Here is a 16070-nt window from a genome sequence, read left to right as displayed (position 1 = left end):
GGCCACTCCAGGACCTTGAAATGCTTCTTACGAAGCCACTCCTTCGTTACCCGGGTGGTGTGTTTGGGATCATCGTCCTGCTGAAAGACCCAGCCACGTTTCACCTTCAATGCCCTTGTTGATGGAAAGAGGTTTTCACTCAAAATGTGACGATACATGGCCCCATTCATTCTTTCCTTTACACGGATCAGTCGTCCTGGTCCCTTAGCAGAAAAACAGCCCCAAAGCATGATGTTTCCACCCCCATGCTTCACAGTAGGCATGGTGTTCTTTGGATGCAACTCAGCATTCATTCTCCTCCAAACACGACGAGTAGAGTTTTGACCAAAAAGTTCTACTGACCATATGATATTCTCCCAGTCATCTTCTGGATCATCCAAATGCTCTCTAGCAAACTTGAGACGGGCCTTGACATGTACTGGCTTAAGCAGGGGGACACGTCTGGCACTGCAGGTTTGAGTCCCTGGCGGCGTAGTGTGTTACTGATGGTAGCCTTTGTTACTTTGGTCCCAGCTCTCTGCAGGTCATTCACTAGGTTCCCCCATGTGGTTCTGGATTTTTGCTCACCGTTCTTGTGATCATTTTGACCCCACAGGGTGTGATCTTGCGTGGAGCCCCAGATCGAGGGAAATTATCAGTGGTCTTGTAAGTGTTCCATTTTCTAATAATTGATCCCACAGTTGATTTCTTTACACCAAGCTGTTTACCTATTGCAGATTCAGTATTCCCAGCTAGGTGCAGGTTTATAATTTTGTTTCGGGTGTCTTTTGACAGCTCTCTAGTTTTGGCCATGGTGGAGTTTAGAGTGTGACTGTTTGAGGTTGTGGCCAGGTGTGTTTTATACTGATAACGAGTTCAAATAGGTGCCATTAATACAGGTAACAAGTGGAGGACAGAGGAGCCTCTTACAGAAGAAGTTACACGGCTGTGAGAGCCTGAAATCGTGCTTGTTTGTAGCTGACCAAATACTTATTTTCCACCATATATTGCCAATAAATTCTTTAAAAATCAGAAAATGTGATTTTCTGGATTTTTTTCTCTCCTTTTGTCTCATAATTGAGGTACATCTATGATGAAAATTACAGCCCTCTCTCATATTTTTAAGTGGGAGAACTTGCACAATTGGTGGCTGACTAAATACTTTTTTGCCCCACTGTATGTAGTACTGTGAACTACATTGTGGCTTTGGTTTCTGTTTCAGTTTATTGTATTTCCTTTTATTTTCCCATTCGGTTTTGATCAAGTTCTTGGTTCACATTTACTTTCTTGATTTATTTTCTGCTGTTTGCATTTTTTGAGGTTTTACCTTTTCTGATCTTGTTCCTTCTATTTGTTCCTTCTTTTCCTGTCTGTGGGTTCCTTGATAAAACAAAAACCATGAGCTGTGTTCTTTGGCAGATCTTCCTTAAAGTTGGAGTCTATCTTTAAGAATTCTGTTTGATTCTTTTTTTTTTCTTTATGGATACCATCTATTGTAAGCAGCTGCAGGACATTCGGCTTGTTCATCATTTTGTGCTTCTAGTTTTTGGGATTTTTTTGTTAGGTTTTCTAACATATTTTGAAAATAAAAAGACCTGCCTACCATGAGACTCTGCGTACCAACCCCGAATCCATTAGCAACTGCCTAGGGGAGGTCTTACTTTTACTTTACCAGCAAATAAAATGCAGTTATTTGAAACACAAACAAAATCTGTGATGGGAAAAATGTAAAAAACAGAAAAAGCAGCAATAGCCTGGTTCCATATGTCTGAACTGTACACCCTTAAATTAGTCTTTAGATTCAATTCCAGCATTTCTTTTCTTTTTAGCACACACCTGCCATCAAAATTAGGGAATGTGTTCAGCTGTAGGTTTAGCTTACTTACATGATATTCTTATTAACTGCTAATTTGCATCCTTAAATCAAATCCAGAGTTTACCGGGAGATTACAATGGGCCAAAAAAAAAAATCTACATTTTATACATAATAATCTGGCACAGAAAAGACAGCTGTCAGTAAATAGAATATGGCAAAACGTGACGTTACAGATAAAAAGACAAGACAGAAGCTGGTCTCAGGAACTGCAAAGAGACTGAGACTGAATTAACTGTAGTGTGACTTTTGGTAAGATGTGTTCTGCGTATGGCTACAGTCTTCCATGTTACTCTCTACTTGTCTAAATAAAGGAATGGGTTTGAAAGATGGCAGAAGCCTCTGAAAAAAAGAAATAAAAAAAAGCCCAGTCTTATATAAGCATATGCTAAGTTTGGATGAAAGCGAACTAGCACAATGCCAGTTTTCTGTTTAAAGTGTTGCCTTTTTATTTTATATATGTGTTGCTTGCATGTGTTTTTTGTGGGAAACATTATATAAAGCAATTTTTATCTTATCTCCTGAGCAAGCCTAAAGTAAAAAATCTGCTGAATCTGAAAGCTGTCAGATCTCTACTTTGTCAGCATAGTGATGAATAAAAGGCCTTTGTTAAAAGACTCAGACACTGAAAGCCATTAGGAAATTAGATCTGGATGAGTCTGTAGCTTTTTCTGTCAATAAAAAGCTGCTCTAAATGTTTGGAAAACAAAATACAAGGAGCAAATATGATCCAACTTTAAGTGCATCTGCAGAATTTAGACAACCTTTGCCAAAGAACGCATTAAATACCATTGAAAATGTTTAAATAAAACTGTAGACAAATTATTTAACTGCTTTCAAACAAAACTTTAAGGCAGTGGTCCCCAAACTACGGCCCGCGGGCCGGATCCGGCCCGCCTCCACATTTGGTCTGGCCCCCTGAACAATGCCAGAGAACATTTAGATTTTTTTTCATATACTGTATTTTCCGGAAAATAAGCCGCTTATATGTGGATTTTTCTTCAACCACCAGGGGGCTCTTTAGCAGGAAGTGAATCATTGGAAGTCAAAATTGGAAATAAAAGAAGAAAGAGCCCATTAAAACGGAATTAGGTTTTAATAGGGAACTGAAATTTGAGAATGTTGTTGATCAGTTAAATAGCATTGAGGGGGAAAAGAAGATTTATTTTATTTTTTTAAAATAATACTGGGATCATTATGATAATTTGAGGTATAGATTTTAGGATCCAGTAGATGGCAGTAGTGCAACAATAATGCATGCACTCTGCCGTTGAAAGCTAAAGAAGAAAGCGCCTATTTTCATTAAGCACATGCTAGCAGACACGAAGGATCAGCACTTTTACTGTTACAGTTACCGTTCGGAAACTACCGTAATCAGTTCAGTTAAATCTAATCTTGGCAACTTTTTCTTCTTCATCCGTAATAAATGTGATATTCAATTGACCTGTTATGACTCAAATTTTGGGTGTCTGCCCCCCTCTGCTGCTGCTGCATTGCTGTGGAAAACCTGGAGCGGCAGAGATATCTGAGGCTTATTTGTGTATGTTTACTGGTTTAAAAAAAAACCTTTGGGGTTGTGGCTTATAGTCCGGTGCGGCTTATAGTCTGGAAAATACAGTATTTATTTAATAAATAGTGTTATTTCCTGGATTTTTTCTGTGAAGAACCCAGAGAGGGTTATTTGATTGTGCTTTCTGGAAAACAATAAATTCTTACATTTAGGCACTCCTGCAATCGTCACATTTTTTCAGTTACAAACTGACTCCGGCCCCCCACCAGAGAAGGAAAAAGTTATGTGACCCTCACAGGAAAAAGTTTGGGGACCCCTGCTTTAAGGGGTAAAACTGCACATTCATTACTGTTTTGGAGAAAAATCTTTGCATCAGAATCACTACAGACTTTAACCAGTTTCCAAATACTAAAACTCACCTTCATGCGCTGAAATTTCAATAAGGAGATATGACTTTCAGTTCCTGTTCTGCAATTTTCAGGCACTCTCGGGAGTACAGCAGAATCAGGTTGCGACTCTCATTTATTCTCCCAGATGCTGTAGATTAATCAAAATGCTTTCATTTCCATGGTTGTTTGCATTGCTGCATGTTAGCACTCTTTAATTGAGATGTCCAGCTCTTCCCTTGTGTCCCTTCCTGACATTTACTGGTGCGAGGATGAAAAAGAAAATTTGCATATCAAACACGAGTTAAATAGTTCTCCAAAGAAAATCTCTTTATTTTTTTTTTGTCTCTCTATGGTTGTTTTCTCTGTTGTTTATTGTACTTTTGGGTAATGATGGCTTGATTATGTTAAAATGAATGTGTCAGAATTGTTTACTGCAGGAGAAGTAAAAAGCTACAAAGATCTGAAGGAGGCTCTTTTGGCACCAAACGGAGATCCTCATTTGATTTCATAGCTACAGGCAGAATGTGTTGTTCTCTTAAAGTCAGAGTGCCCCATCACACGTGGCAGGATCCTCCTCCCATCTCTCATCACTGCAACTCGCTTTCATACGCTTTCATAAATAATTAAAGATTTAATATGTGATATTTTCAAAGGTCAGAAGCACAACAAAGAGAGATAAATGCCTTTTTTTTCTTTTGCAGGAGAAGCACATTTGGTCATGTATCCACACTGGGTTTTGTTTTTTTTGTTTGTTTTTTTTTACCTTGAATCAGCTGAATCATAATGTGTGCAGAACAAGGACAAGTGAAGATGACCAGAACCAAGCATGTTAAATGTAATATTATTGAAAAGAAAGCTTGTGAATGCTTAATAACTTTTATTTATTTATTTTTTAACCCTGTAGCAATGATGCAGAGAAAAAGTGTCCATGGGAGCCAGAGCTGCCAAGTAGAACAACATCAACCTGGCTGCAGGTTCAGGAAGAGGGAGGCCGTGCCCACGTTCATGCATGAATATCTCCATCTCGCTTTAAATGGCTGCGCTCCTGATGGATTTCCTCTTCTGATGCATTATCTATGAAGACTGCTCCCTGCATTAAAATCTAGCCTTGATAGAAAGAATTTAACATTTCTTTCTCTCCTCTTCCTAGTCAATGCTTTTCTAACCAATAGAAAAATGAAAGACACTTTAATCTTTAAACAGGGAGTCACTGATATGTTTTAAAACTTGGTATGTTATGTCAAAGTCTGAAACAAAACCTATGTTGTGTACTTTTTCTTTCAACTGCACCCTGTAGAGGTCAGTGGATCATCAGCATCCATCACCTCAACCCATACCTTCAAAGGGCAGGAAAAAAAGGAAGGAGAAAAAAAAGGAAACTTCTCATAATATTTAATCTCTCTGAATCAAATAAAAACTTTTCTAGCTCTCTTGCTGTTTCTTTTCTTACTGAGTCCTGGTTTGCTGATGTTGAGCAGAGTTCATCAGGAGTTGCTTACCCTGACCCCCGACCAATTTAAAGGTAAAATACCCCAGCTTCAGTTTGTCTAATCTAGGATTAGTTTTTCCTTTTCATAAAAAATAGAATAAATAAAAAAAATACCTGTTAAAAAATACTTCTAAAAGAAAAAGAAAAAACAGATAAAACACTCCGTTGAGTAAGTAAATGTTTCTTTAAATTTCACCAGGGTGATGAGGATATGATCTCCTGATCTATCATTCTATTAAGCTGTGTTTTTATTTTCTGTGATTATTATTGACAGTCATGATTATTATAGTACAGTCAGTTTTGACTGTACTATTGACCGTCAATACTGTCAATAGTACAGTATTGACTGTCAATAATACCAACGTTATTAATGTTGGTGATAAACTAAATAATTCCCCAAAACTATAAATTGATACAAAATTCTGACAAGAATCTCTCTCATCAACCCATTAGAATCCATCTTCCTCTATTTTTGGCCCAGTCTTGATATTTCAGCTCATGTGTCCAGTTCAGCGGTGGTTGAGTACATTCCCTCCTTACCCTGGTGGTATCTCTGAGCATGAGCATCTTGTATTTCTGGAAACTTATGGGAAGGTTGCATTTCTGAAAGTTAACAGCTTGAGAAGAGACTGGGTTCCTGATAGCCCCATGACTGGTTCTTCTCAAATCTTTGTCATTTGGGCCTCATTGACTATTTGAAACAAAATGTTTGATGGTTCTGTGATAATCCCCCAATGACTTGGCGATTTCTAGTTTATAAATTCAACTCTCGTTGATTCTCTCATGCTACCCAGCTGACAAAACGTAAAACTTTTTTTTTTCATTTGGAGGATGTTTCTTTCTTAGTGTCTGGCATTGTCTTTGTAAAAACACCTGCTCTTCCTTTCCTTGTAATCTCCTCTAAAAAAAGAAAAAAATATCGGGTGCTGTCAGAAACAAGAACTCCATATTTTTATCTTGTAAACAAAGAAAGTGAAGAACTTTGATTTGATGTTGTTTGTTGTGCAGCACTCAGGCGTAGCATGAAAAGGAAAGAAGGTTTTGTTTTAGGAATATTTTTTACCAATATATTCTGTAGTTGCTGTATGTGTGACATTGTCCCTGACAAACACCGCTTTTCCGCCACAGTTTTGCTCTAAAATCCAATTAAGTTTCAAACTTCTTCTTTCATTTTGGCATTTACCAGAAGCCGTTTGTCCAGCTTCTCTGTGTTCTATTTTGTTGGCACAGACTTTAGAGATTTTATTTTGTCTGAGAATAAGTGGTTATTTGTGTGAAATGCTTTGAGGTGGAAACAGTGGATGTAGACACTGTGCGCTGTGGCTTGTAAAAACCTTGAACTTTTCCACATTTTGTCACGCTGCAACCTCAGCTTAGAAACCACGTCAATGTATTTTAGTGGAATTTCAAGTGATACACCAACTCAAAGCAGATCATAATTGTGATGCATGCGTATTTAGACTCATGCACTCTGATACAGCTAAATGAATCCTTCAGAGGTCAAGAACTGTCTGGTGCATGCTAATTAGTTACTAAGACATGAATGTTCACCTGAAACTATAGGTTAGGCATATGTAAAAACCAAAATCCTATATGTGGAGGAAAACCAGCAGCATTAGCTAAATCCGGAGCAATCCGTGAGGGGAACCTGTCAGAGGCTGCAGAAGATTTAAAACTATGCAGAGATTTCCGCTGGACAATGGGGTTAAACATACACTAAGAGGTGTATGTAACATACACTTGATCCAGAATGGTTTGGATCAATCAAGCAGGTGTTTGGATAAAGTCCAAGTTGAGAGATCAAAGTTAAACAACTCAAATCTGTGTCAAGACTTGAAAACTGATGTTCATAGAGACTCCATCCAGTTTAGCTGAGTCGCAGTCAGCTGATAGAGACACATCCCCATTAACTAAGGGGCTGAATAATAAAGTGGTATCACACCATCTGATTTTAATTTTTTAAAGAAATGTTGACATTTTTTCTTCGAGTTCACAATTGAACACTGGTGTGTTGATCTATCACTTAAAGATACTAAGTTTGTGGTTACAACATGGCAAAATATGAAAAAGTTCCAAGAGGTATGAGTAGCTTACTCAAGCAGCAGTTCATCATATTGAACTGAAAGTTGACATAAAGTTATAAGATAAAATTATGAAATAAAGAGTTTTGCATTGTGTTTTGTGTGTTTGCTTTTCACACGACGCTAAACTGGTTTCTATGGTTCTAATGGGTGTTTACCTGTCAGGCGTCGTGCCTGGCTTCCCATGTCTGGAGCTGCCGCTGCTGTTAACCTCCGCTCTGCCTTCAAGTTAATATGTTTCTGTCAAGCAGTAAACCGTGGTTGGCAGGCCCAACACAGCCAGGCTTTCTATTAAACATTCATGAACTGCATTGCAGTGGCACCAATGCAGAAAGGTCACTCAACAATGATCGGTTTGGCTGGCTAAAGCTCTGAGCAAAAATGTATATACGTACGCGTGGCCATAAAATAAAATGCTCCCCAAAGATCCAGTGGCCTTGATCCTTTCATAGCGGGAAGAGAAATCCCTTCTCACACAGAACCAACACAAGACAAGATAGTCATTATACAATTAGAGTCAAAGTTCACACAAAAGAAAATAAAAGGAAATGCATTCATATAGGTAGTGTTAGGAATTTGTTGAAGCCACAGATTTAAAAGAAGAAGATTAAATCTGCTTTGTGAAGAGTATTATTTAACCTTAAAAATTACAAATATTTTCAGAAGAAAAAGAAGAATCTGAATAGTCTCTTCTAAATCACACAGCTAGGATTCTCATGCTCAACAATGCATGTCTACTTGAATTGAATGTAAGAAAAAGAACAAAAGACTGTAACCTGCACAAACAATATTCTCTCTATTAAAATAATCCTTTTGCATCTCTGTGTCTCTTTATGTTTCCAGTTGTCTTCAGGTTAAAAGTGCACATATAAAAATGTTAATGTGCTGTTAAAAGATTCTCTAAAAAGTTACACATTAACACCAACCTTTTATCTTTAGTGGTTTTTAGTTGTTAAAGCTCAAGGACGATGCTGAAGTCATCCCAGTAAATTGAATCTGATGGTCTGGGAAGACAAAAAAAAAAAAAGCCACACCACAGTCCCAATTAATGCCACACAGTGATCCACTGCCATTCTCAGCAACAAAACTCTCACCAACAGACTTTATGCGTGCTAACAGTATACATACTGTACATATGCTGAAATGAATGCAGGAGAAGACCGACACATTTACTCTAAATGCCTAATTGCAGGCTCAGCAGAGCGTGTTACATTATAGAAGTATGGTATCTCTCTCTAACCCTTGCCGGTCTCATTTGGTTAATTATAAAATGGTGCATCTGCCTCAGAGGGCGGCTAGCTGATAAGACTGCCCTGTGAAGCGGTCGCTGCCCCCATCAAGAGACAAGGACAGTGACCGCTGCACCGCTCAGGCCAATTACCCACCTGCTGCATGACTGCGGTTCAGGGATGTCATTCCATGCTCAAACCAGCCCCATAATTGCTTTTGTTTTCCCAGTTAGCGGGTTTAAGACATGACATCTTAAAACTACTCAAATTAGCAATCTACATTGTCTTGCAAAATTACTTATATCCCCTAAACTTTCCAAATGTACTTACTTCCACAAACTTCAATGCATTTTATTAGGATTATGTGATGAACTGATGTTAAGAAAACGTGCAAAATTGCAAAGGAATCTAAAAGTTATACATGGATTTAGAGTTTGGTGAGCATTTGTATTCCTCCATCCTTTGCTCTAATGCCACAAAAGAAAATCCACTGCCAATAATTACCTTCAGAGTTCAACTGTTTAGTAAATAAAACTCTCCGTACGTGTGATTAGGCCTGTAGCATTAAGAAATTTTGTTGGACAATAAATTGTGCTAGCAATTATTGCGATGTGTTGTTCTCACACCATTTTCAAGTAATATGCAAGTTCACCCCCCTCAAAGACCAATAAACTTTTATGTTGTAAAGAACACTTAACACTGGAACTAGAAGGTGTTTTATATATCCAAAATAAATCACAACAACCAAACAGAAATAAAAAATGACCTATAACTGAAACCATAAATTAAATTGACTTTGATGTCACAGTAAACAAAACTGACCTTCAAACAAATACTAATCATCAAAATAGAAATTTTTGAGCTCATTTAAATTTTTGATCCAATTAATTGATTGATTGCTTGTTGTAATATTTGTGAATATCCCTGGCTGTCATGTGAGAAAAAACAAAAAGTTCAAGTGGGGTGAATACTCTTCTGCTGCAGGGTAAAATAACATTTTATCTGGACTCTAACGTCCTGCAGCAGAATATTGACTTGAGAGGTTTGGCAGCTGGTGGAAACACTGATAATCAAAATAATAATAATAATAATAAATGTTTTTGTGCATTTCTAATACACTTACATGACAGATTTAGAAAATGTTTGTCAATTTAAATCAGATTTGATTTTTCTAATGAATAGTTAAAGATGTATTTTTTAAAAATAATCTGCTGTTCTAGAGAATAAATAATGTGGGATGCACCACAGCAGCAGGAGGACTTATCGTGCCATCACCAGCTTTGTTATCGCTGTCACTATCTGTTTTTCACACTGGTTAAGCAACATGTCCCCTGTTAATTTTACAGTCAATTCCAGAGGCTGCACTCTACTCGCCTTCTCACTGCTATTATTTCCCCCGAGGGCTCTGCATGAGGGGCTCTGAAAGATGGGAACAAATGAAGGTCAGAAAAAAATAAATTACACGTACTGGAAGGCCAAGACCTGCACTCCATGAACATGCATTGTTACTTTTGAGCAAGTGATTCACAGTCAAATGCATCTTTGAGAAGTAATAGAAAGAAAATCAGAAATAATACTGATGTGCTTTTTGCATATTTTGCCCGAGCAAAATATGCAAGCAAGCCCAAGCGAGATTGGGTTATATGCCAATATAATCTAATGTGTTATGAACTGAGATAAAAATCCACCCAGATTCCCCAAACTTTCATGACTAATCTCCCACTTCTACGGTTCAGCTGACTTTTGCCTCCAAACAAATTAGCAAAGATGATGATGAGTGACAGGAACTTTTACATTCTGTCCCAATTAACAAGCCACCCTTGTCCCCACCAGCATTTATCATGGAAGCAGAGCCGACACATGCCTGTCAGACAGTCACCTCTCCTTTTATCCTGTTTAATTCTGCACACAACTGGCCTGTCTCGTTTTCATACCTCAAGATCCGTCGCCACATTGTCACTGCCGGCTAACTTCACTTTCTTCACTATTTTCAAACTGAAGGACAATCACACAAATACGTACACACAAATATATATATTTATATTTATATATACACCCTTCCTTAATGTAACGATTTCTCACCATTAAGCTCATGTGTGAAAAAATGTCTCAATAAAACTGTGAAATTTCAACACTTCAGCTTTTAGCACCAAACTGAGGCAGAGAATAACTTTCGTAGTAAAAAACAGCAAGTGACGGGTGCAACAAAGATGTTCCGGAGCTATTTTTAACTACTGAAAGTGGTTAAGATACTTTCTGTGTTGGTCCTGCTGTGTTTACTTAAATGACAAACCAGTTCCTGAAAATCTGTTGTTAAGTGTGTCCATTTGTTTTATTGATCTCTTTTTCACTGGCTAAAAGTGAACCATTAACTTCTTTCTTTCTGCTTCCTGTGTTGATCTGTTCGGTCTAAAATGAGACCGCACAGTGGGAACTGGACATTCGCCAACATTTAGCAGTTCCTGCATGCAATGAATTTATTTGAACTTATTTACTTTCATAGTGCCACTTTCTAACTACTGCCACAGGCCCAGTTCATTTTCAATTAGTATATGGAATCCAATTTCCTCCAGATTTACTTCAATTTGATCAAATTCAACCCAATAAAATACAATTACATAATCAAAATCCCATCCAATTGGATATAAGCCGTTTTATTCCAAATTATAAGACAGGATAGTTACACTAATTTGGTCATATGTTGCAAAATTCACAAAATTATATTAAGATATCTAGCTGGCTGAATCATTCTTCTCATAAAGCATGTGTCAGAAGAGGAGAAAGGCAGACTTTTAAACCTCTTGTACAAACAGGCTCAGGTTCCAGCTAAGCAATTTTGTAATTTTTATTTCTTGCAACAATTTTGTAGTTGAAGTTCAAGGATAATGAGGTCACAAGTGGACAAGTCATCATATTTGGTTGTTTGGGGGTTTTAACCCACACAATTCATTAAACCATTTACCAGCAGCAAAACCTCTTTGAAGTACCTGTTACATTTTGTTTTTCTTCACGCAAATGTACCTACATCTGTGTGGAGAGTCCCTGGACTAGTAGCAACATCCGCTAATATCAAACTGGATTTGTCCATAGACTTTGTCTGATTGAGTGGTCGGTCTACGGAAACGACAAACACAGCAAAGCAGAACCTTGTTGCACACTTGTCTGTCCAATACATAAGTTGTGGCATTTGCATGCAGATTTAGAAAAATAAGATACGACAGTCACAGGCTGCCACTAGGATTGTTTCAGATAAGCTAACAAAAAAACCCTGCAGTGCAGAGAAATGAAGTCAAAGCTTAGCATTGCCTAACATTCATCTGGAGCTGAAGTTGGAGGAGTAATGAATACTGATTGTGACTGTAAAATACAGGAACTGTAATATTCACATCGAGGACAGGCAAATTGTTGTAAATGAGTGGAAAAGCACTGTGTCGTAATGTAGATTGATGCTCTCATAATGACTGTTCTCGACTAAGCAGGCTTTAAAAAAAAAACCCTTCAGCTATCTGTCTCTTGTGCTCATTTTATTCCTCTCTTGCTTTGATTGCACAGCAGACCAGCTCCAAGCACAACTGATCCTGCTTATCTTGCAGTCTGATAGTGATATACACACTGGTGGTGAGTAACTCTGCATAATGAACTCAAAGGTTCTTACTTTATCATTATCTTCCAACCAAGTTTTTTTTTGTCCTGTTTTGAATTCATGTAATGAATTCAACTATTTATACTTTGCCATTGTCCCATGCTGCATTACTGCTTAGTTTGCACTGCATCACACTTGTGATGTGTCCTTAACTAGAGCTTATTTGATCTAACTGAGCCTTACTGAACAATGACCGCGGTGTCTTAAAATATTCTCCACAGAACATTCATACCTACGTATTGTCAAAAGTCGTGCCCAAACTTTAAAAGCGTACCTTTTTTTTCTAGAAAAGTAATTTTAAAAAAAACAACAAAAAAAAACAGTGTTGCATTTCTACACCTCATTTCCTGTGGTGCGTGCAAAAATGAGCGAGTAATTTCAACCATTATCCTCTTTTGGTAAACCTTTTTCCAAAAGAAAATGAAGCAAATTTTGATACAAAATTCAAATTTTGTATCAAAATTTGAATTTCGATACAAAATTCAAATTAAACGCATTAAATTAAAGTTTTTGGTTTGAAAAATAAGAAAATCCAGAAAAAAGTCAAGGGGTTCAAATATTTTTGCACTGCAAACAAACCAATAGGGCTTGGTTACAATATCTGAAACTTGTACTGCTTCTCAATAAAACCTAACAATCCTTTCCTGCCTAAAAAAACAAACCAAAAGTACAATCAATCACTAACCTGAAAACTATACGCAGGACTTTACTTATTGTTAGATCTGTCATCTTCCAGACAGCCTCGCTCTTATAAGCCTTTCACCGTATGACAATGTCTATCTGCTCTGCACCACTGTGTGTCTGATCTGAGAGGACAACATTATTTCCAGTCTATCCTGAACATGGCAAGCTCTCATCTATCCTCCTAGACACATTTGCTCAGTCTGACAATGATTTCAGAATGGCCCAGTGTGGGAAGAGAAGCCATCCTTCAAAATCCACCGATCATCCGCACATCAATTACCCAGGAGGGAAGCTCGCTCACTTCCGGGAGGCCCTCCGCTTTTTCTTATTATTATTCTTTTTGCCTGTCCAGCTACCAGAATAGCTGACAACATCAAGGGGATTTAGTGCAGTGTCTGTGGGGCGGGTTGGCACATTCTCGGTAGATGGGAAACAGTAATTACTGCTGAGGGGGGAGGCTCCCAGGGAGTCTGGAGCCTTGCAGAGATTCAGTGTCATAAGGCCAATAGATTCCTGGGTGCCTGTAACAAATAGTTGCCTTTCTTGTCAGAGCAGAAAAATGCAATAGAACTGGGCAGATTTGACTTAGAGGAGGCAATTTATTAGTTCAATTGTCTGTTTAGTGGCATATCTCTTAAGACTAAACTTCACATCCTGACCTTTATAAATACGTCCCGAGTTATTCAAGATGAAATCCCACTTCATTTCATCTGACCATGAGAATAAAGTCTGGGCCTCAGACGGTTAGTGACGTACTGTATATAAATATTTAAAAATGTGCAATGTTTTTTTTTTATAATCTGAGGTTGGGTTATTTACAATGAAATAATGTTTATACAATTGTAACTGTATAAGGAAGATAAAGAGCAATTTTTCAAGATGTATTTAACACATCCTGAAAGGAAACTTCTTCCAGCCGTTTAGTGAGTCACAATGCCTGCTGGATAAATTGGGATCAGCAGACATAAAAGTGCTAAGTTGACCGACAAAAACACAGAAAATTACAGCTTAGTCCATATAGCCTCCAGTCATGTCTGCAACATCACCACTATCACCTCTCTCTTGCACTCAGTATAAATATCTTTGCCCAATTCTGTTTCGATCCTCAATTCCCCAATGCATCTGAACATATTCCAAAGGCTGAGCGCTGGAGGTGACGGACCAAAATAGCGTTTTTATTGTTATACAAAACACATTTTTCAGTTTTGTTTACAGTCTACACCGCTAACTGGGTAAAAAAAAAAAAGAAGAAAAAAAAGCTTACAACAAAAAAACATTGTGAAATGTTCCAATGTGTACAAGAATGTAATAGTGGGTGGAACTGTCTAACATTCGCCTAGATTGTTTCAGATCTTATTTACCAGAACAGAATGTTCTTTTAGACACTTATAAACTTTAGTAAACAAAGATTACATCTGTGTTGGGATGTTGGTGAATGGCTGTGCTTTGATGTGCATGTAAGAAGGTTCCCTGAACAAAGGATCTCAGCTGAAAGGTGTGGCAGACCTGCTGCAGATCCCACACCTGCCTGCAAGTGATCAGCCTTTACTGGTGGTCAAGCCAAATGTATCTCTTTGAGATACTTTATTGCAGTTTATTGAATTTGTGATTATGTTTATGTGCTCTCTGTGCTTCCCAGGTTAAACGAGCAGTTAGCTTCCACATCATCCCCGATCAAACCAACAAACCGGTCCTTCACCAAGGATATCTTTGGATTTCAATTCTTTCGATGCTTGCCCACTACAGCTCTGTAAGCCTCAGCTTTCATCTGCCCGCCCGCTCTCCTACACACTCTGTTCAAGTAACCATCTGAATTTCTCAGGTCGTCCGTTACTCACAGAGAAGCTCCCTGGAATTTTTACCAAAACTCTTTGTCACCAGGATCGCTCTTCCTCAACATCAGCTGTCCACCTCAGAACCGCAAGCTTGAAACTTTGATTTGCTTTAGTGAAATTCATCTCCATTTATCTACTGCTTGTCTCTAAACCAGACAACCAAACCTCCCGCTGTGTTCTTTCATTTTAGTCATTGTAAATAAACTTCAATACCTTTTTCATTCTGCGTCCAGTATCTGACTCTGTATGTGGGTAAGGAAATTATCAGAAAACATGACAAGCTGAGGTTCCTCAAGACTTCATTCTTATGTCACTTTTTTATTTTTTATCAAAACACTTCCATTAAAAAAAAAATCAAAACCTCTTTTTTTCTGTCTGACAATAAATACAACCAAACTTTTCTGTTTTAGTTCAGTTAGAATTACCAAAATATTTCTATCTGATCAATCCCATCTATATCCACTTGTCTTTGCACCAGGGCTGGTGACTTCTAGCTAATTGGGCAAAAGGCATGCCAAAATAATACAAATATTTCTCTAAGTATTATTTTAAATCTTCTGACTTTAGAACAGAAGATTATGAAACTAAAGTGGAACTGTTTGGTCTTATTTGGAGCAAAGACGGGGACACTTATAATTCTTAGGATTTAATATTAATTCTAATGTATGGTGGTGGCCGAATTATGTTGGGAAAGTGTTTTACTGCAGGATGTACTGGTGCAATTTACAAAAAAGATTATGTGAAAATATTGAAGCAAATTCTTAAGACCAGAGGAATCACCAGACAAGTTAAAGTTTGGACACAACAGAGACAAGACACAAAGCATATCATCAAATTTGTTACAAAGTGGCTTACAAATAATAATGATTTGACTTTGTGGCCATCACAAAGTGATGATCTCTGTGGGAAATTCAGCCATCTAGATGGCCTACAAGCCTCACTCAGTTACAGTAGTTCTTTCAAAAGGAATCTGTCAAAATTCCACCAAACTAGATTTGTTTTCTTTGTTGGTTTTTACTAAGATCCATCTGCATATTTAAGGTTGTTCCATTTTAAAGTCACATAAAATAAGTATTCCTTAAATCCTATATAGAACAGTAGCAACCAGGATATTAAAATGAGGTCATTTGGGCCTGACGAAGAAATTACATGATTTAATGGCACCCCGGGGGAAGTTTAAATATAGCTCAGCAGCACAACTTGCTTTCATGGCATAGCAAGAGTTCATTCATGCACAACTGCCCACATCTCTGATGAACCAGCAACTTAGATGCAGTAAGAAATGGTCATTCACATAATATAAATATGCAATATTTGCTCTTTTATTTATTTGTTTAATGGGCAGTAGAGCTTACGTG

The sequence above is a fragment of the Poecilia reticulata genome, linkage group LG15, assembly GCF_000633615.1.
Source record: "Poecilia reticulata strain Guanapo linkage group LG15, Guppy_female_1.0+MT, whole genome shotgun sequence".
Classification (NCBI taxonomy): Eukaryota; Metazoa; Chordata; class Actinopteri; order Cyprinodontiformes; family Poeciliidae; genus Poecilia; species Poecilia reticulata.
This window is presented reverse-complemented; position numbering follows the sequence as displayed.